A 5,760-nucleotide genomic window follows, 5' to 3' on the forward strand; every position below is an offset into this window, starting at 1 on the left:
TATCTAAAGGTTTTTTAAGATCTACAAATTATTCTAAACAGAAGTAGCTAAACTGTCTTCTGCTCTATAGATATCAATTTTAAGAGTTTTGCGTATAAACTTGATTTCAGTTTTTTTGTTTGTTTGTTTGTTTGTTTAGGTGAGGCACCCTTGGTTGACCTCACGGATTGCAAGGACCTTGTCAGCTTACAATCTCTTATTTTTTTTTTTATTTTTTACACCTACAGCACCTGGTCTTCCTAGGTGGTCTCCCACCCAAGTACTAACCAGGCCCGACCCTGCTTAGTTTCTGAGATTAGATGGGATAGGGCACGTTCAGGGTAGCATGGCCATAAATGAATCCAGTTTTTAAAATCATAACAATATGAGCAAGCATTTTAAAACACTAAATGATACAAAGGAAGAGTCATCATTCCCACATCTCTTCACTTCCATTCTTCACCCTGTGTGCAATCGCTTTTATTTATTTCTCTTTAATTTTTCTAGTGGTCATCTTCGGCATTCTGAGCTTCTCTATTTCTTAATTCATAAGCTTTCCACTTTCTATGTTAGCATCCTAACAAGAAAATTGAGGTTTGGTTTTTTGTTTTTTTTTTACTTATAAGGATGCTGCCAACCCTCCTCCCCCTTCTCCTTCAAATTTGAGAATATTGCAATATTCAGTGCTTAACTGGTTACTATTGAAAAATTTAAAAATCTGTTCAATTTTATATTTCTTAGCCACAGACATGTTTGTCTTGATTCTCTAATTTATGAGAATTGGACATTAACTTCAATTTGTTTCTAAGTGTGCTTAAAATAAGAAATTCAAACTGACATATGGAAAGATGCCTTAAGATGAATTGAGAATAGAAAACTAAATCAAGGAAGTCTTTACATTTTTTCATAACAGTATACATTTTTTATTCTGATTTTGACAAAACGGGATTTTAAATTAATGCAATGAAGTAAATATAAATATGTCTTTTTTACTAGTATACTAATATCCAAGAAAAAAAGTATAATTTTATAGTGAGAGTATGAGACAAATATGGTAAAAACTCATTCCTCTCTAATTTTTATTAGTACTTTTAATGGGAAGAACTATTGCTTTGCTTTTCCCTTGAATAGCCCATCAACTACAGTGAATTCACATGTAACACACACTAAATATTATACTTTTTATTATTCTTTTTTCAAACACAGCTACTCTGGAATTCAACTGAAGAAATAAATATAAAACAATCGAAAAACATATTTAAGTCAATGCAGTTTGTCAGAGATTTATTTTGTGGGGGAAAAGATGATGCTGAATCAACGAAGAGGGGAATCACATGGTGAATGTTATAAAAGAAAGTAGCGAGAAAATGATCTACGTTTTTATTTCATCAGTTACTAACAACTTGTGATAAAACTTAAATAAAAAGTGACTAAGCAATTTCCAAGCTTCCAAAAGTGGAAGACCTATGGTTATGTAAGTCATCACCTGATTCCACAGTTAAATGCTTAGAAGTGAATGTTCTCTTGCCAGCTTGTAGGGGACCGTGCTAAAGCTGTTTTTGGAGGAATGTAACATGGGAACAGTGTGAGTTTATCTGATATGTGGTCTACTTTAAAACCTGAATGAGGGTGGGACAAAGAAATAGAATGGATGCTGTAAAATGTTAGGCAAATTATACTAAAGGCAAACAGAAGAGTAGAGATAATACTTAATTGTCACAGGTGTTTCCAAGAAGCAAACTCTGAATCATAGAGTAAGTAGCATTAAAGAAATTATTACCAATTACCACATACTATCAGGATCAACTCTTAGGGTGGGAAGGGAAGAAAGCAATACAGTAGTCCACCCCTTATTTCTGTGGGATACATTCCAAGACCTCCAGTAGATGCCTGTAACCTAGGATATACATACACTACATCTTTTCCTATACGTACAAACCTATGATAAAGTTTAATTTATAAATTAGGTACAATAAGAGATTAACAATAATAACTAATAATAAAATAGAACAATTGTAACAATATACTGTAATAAAAGTTATGTGAGGTGGTCTCTCTCGAAATATCTTATTGTACTATACTCACCCTTTCACTTAAAGATGCAGTTCACAGCTTCTCTTGGGCATATCCAAATTGCCAGCATCAGTACTTTTGCCCTTTGGGGTCATTGTTAAGTAAAATAAGGGTGATTTGAACACAAGCTCTTGTGATAAAATGATGACAATCAATCTGATAATCTAAAAGGCAACTAAACGACTAACGGGCAAGGAGCATCTCCAGCGTGGAGACGCAAAGGGCGTGGAGATGCAAATGGGCGTGGAGACGCTGGGTGGAGGGATGATTCACTGCTGGCTGGTTTACTTCACTGGCTGGATAGAGCAGGACTCGCGAGGTTTCATCATACTATTCAGAACAGTGGCAATTTAAAACCGGCAAATTGTATCTGGAATTTGTCATTTAATATTTCAGACCCTAGTTGACTGTGGGTAACTGAAACTATAGGAAGTGAAAAGGCAGATAAGGGGAACTACAACTGTATTTGCAGAGAGAGAAGTTTTGCCAAGATAAAGGCGTAAAAAGGGACGCTCTGAAGTTGGAAGCTGGAATATCCCTTCAGAGACTTCCCCAACTGAAACCAAGACACTGAGATCTTATAATGCACTCCCCTGCCCACTTCCACATCACCACAAGCTGCAGGTTGCACGAGAGATGGGGTGTTATTATGGCAAGTTGACAGGAAAGGGCAAAGAATGGAGGACATTAGCAGGCATCATACCTAGGAGCTGGGAGAATATGCTCTTCAGTTCTCAAATGAGAATTGGCCAAGAGACCACAACATCCAATACTGTCCAGGCTTTGGCCACATCAGGCACAGCAGCTAGAACTGGAGCTTCCTCTTGTTTGCCATAGTTCAGTGTCATCTTCCAGGATCTATCTGCTTTTTGTGGGGGGACTGGAAAGGGAATTAATTGAAGATATGATGGGGCTATCATCTCTGCATCAAATTTTGAGTCTTTAAGGCACTGATCCCTGCACTGTCATCTAAATATGTTGTTGTTCTTGATATACCAACTTGGCTTTATGTGTGGGAGAAAGGAGGAGTCAGTAACTTTAAAAACTTCAATGTAATATTTTAAAACAAAAGCTATTATACTATAATAAAGGACTAATGGTAGGGACAGTAGGCCAACTCTGACATGTGCCCATTCTAATACATTTTGAGATTGAGGAAATGACTACTGGATGGATCCATGGACCCAGTGACAGTGGATGTACTGTGAACTGACCTCAAATGGCCCCACCGTAGGAAAGAGGTGAAAGAAAATGATGATTCAGGTCAGTGGCAATTCAGACCCTTCAAACAATAATACTAAAATTGTGACGGCATTTTCTTTTCTCCAGTATATGGTTTCAAGAGTAAATAGATATCACTTTTAGGAAGATGAGAGGAATCATTACTTTGTATATGTGCTGTAGTATTGTGGGTCCTGCTTACCGGGAATCTGGGAAGATGTTAATAAGTTTCAGGTATCAAATCTGACTCTGGTCCAAATATTAACTAATGAATCATGATTTTTTTTTAATTGTGATGCTTACATTTAACCTCCTGATTATACATCATCGATCTTTTCTAGTTAAATAGATTGAGAAATAGTCTCGTTAGCTTACAATCTATCTGGTCCTCAGAGATATGCATACAATTAATTACCTCCAGAGCTCTCCATGTGTCAGGCCTCCGTGTTGACCACTGAGACTTCACCATACATTAGGAACATTGTACCTGCCTGGCTTCTACCTGCCTCTATTATTTCAGGATCTTATCATTGCTTCTGTTATCAGTTAACCTACTTCAGTAATAGCATCTCGTACCATCAGCCCTGACTTACAAATGATGGCTATAAATGAACTCAAGGATACTGAGGCACCCTCATCATCCTATTCCTTTTACTGTGCCAAGCAGAATATCCTTCAGGTCTTCCCCAAGGAAACCTAGAGGGCCTCCAGCTTCATATGACATGTCCATTTTTGCATGTGCACTTATCTAAGCTTTTTAATCTCTCCTTCTGTTGTCTTCCATGGTCATTCTCACAGTTTTACTTTATTTGGCATAGACTAACACTTTCTCCAAGCTTCCGAGATCTATTCTAGAAGCATGTTAGCACCATCACTTGCCCAGTTTGTTAAGTCCCATACCACAGAAAAATGTTCCTATATCGATAAACCTTTTCTTACACAATTTTATGTATCGCTTACCTTGATCCAAGACGCCAGAGTGCAGTCCCAAATGTCCTCTCCACCTCCTGCCAATACATGATGACTAGGTCGTGCTCCTCTGGAATAGTCCCTTCTCCCTTTCAGCAAACACAACACCTTGCCAATCAATTGACATCATGACTCAAAGTATTGGCCTGGTGGCTGGGAGGACGATAGGAAAGAGCCAGGAAATGGCAGAAAATAACTGTAGTGTAAGCCTGAAGTTTGCCTTTTCTTTTTGAAATGCAAGTGCCTGACTTGAGCTTTGATTGTGAAAGCTCCACTTCAAAGAGGCACCACTCCAAAGAGGCATTCCCTTCACTTAAGCAATAAACACACTGCCAGCCACAACTAGATTAAGGCTCCTTTGCTCTGCTGAGGCTCTTTTGTTTCAGATCTTGATTAATTTCAATAACTTACCATTTGGGCTTCTTGTTTTTTTTTCTCTTTTGTGCTTTAAATTCCTACTCTTATGTTTTAAATTCACCAATAAAAGAGTAAGCCTATGAAGGCCAAAGCCCCGACTCTTGACCTCAATAAAAACCCCAGGCCTGAACTCTGCCCTCTCCCCGGAGCCACTGTGCGCTTCCCACCCCATGTTTCTTGTATGTTTCTTATATGTTACTTGTAAGTAAAAAACTGTTTTTAAAACTGTCTTTTTTCCTTCATTGTTTCCTAATGGTTATTGCTGAAGGGCATCTTGCAAATGCAGTAGGAACCACAAGGGTTGGCCCAGGCTTATCTTTGGTATGGAAAACTGAGGTGTCTAGAGACGCTTCCTGGGGCCCTGCAAAGCCCCCAGGCATTTCTAGCTGATAAAACAATAACTTTGGATATTGCCTTCTGCCTCATCTACAAGGAAGGTGGAGCAAGCAATGGCCTTTAACAAAGAGGGTGGGCTGCAGGGGATTCAAGATTTTTATATTCATCATTCAGCCTCATCCCAAGTCTCAGGATCCTATTTTTTCCCAGCTGAGACTGCCTAGTTTGAGAATGTAACCTCATATATAGCTCTGATATATATACTTTTATTAAGTCCTGTGCCTAGTCTTCAGCTTTCTCTATCCTCTGCCTGCTCAACCTATGCTGCCATGGAGGCCTCTGACTTCCATAGTCAACTTTTAATTGACAGTTAGAAGTACTAAGCTTTTCATTGACTCTCCAGAGAGTCAATTGCCTCTAGTGAATATTCTCCAATTTCATTGTCCTTATATTTGGTCATCCTTCCATATTTCCATTGTGTCCCGTACATTACTCCCACAAACCGCTGTCCACTGATACATCATCCCAACTTACTGATGCAGGACAGGGCAAATGTCCCTGAGTGGGGGTGGGGAGGAGACCAAGCCCTGCCCGGAAAGAAGAGGGTCCTCTGGTGGAGAATATCGAAAGAGTTCAACGCACATGCCAAAGTGAGAGTCAAAAGGAAAGATTATTAGAAAAGGGGTAACACTCCTCAGTGTGGTCTCCTCTCAGAGACAGAGTGAGAGGGACCAAGAGAGTCTTGGAAAGATAGTGAGGGGGTGC

The 5,760-nt window shown here is 38.9% G+C and overlaps 1 pseudogene; it reads right to left on the reverse strand.

The window, feature by feature from the left end:
- Positions 1–218: 218 nt before the first annotated feature.
- On the reverse strand, positions 219–337 carry LOC112483981 (annotated as a pseudogene).
- Positions 338–5,760: the final 5,423 nt, after the last annotated feature.

The sequence above is a fragment of the Pteropus alecto genome, unplaced genomic scaffold (assembly GCF_000325575.1).
Source record: "Pteropus alecto unplaced genomic scaffold, ASM32557v1 scaffold166, whole genome shotgun sequence".
In the NCBI taxonomy this organism is placed as follows: Eukaryota; Metazoa; Chordata; class Mammalia; order Chiroptera; family Pteropodidae; genus Pteropus; species Pteropus alecto.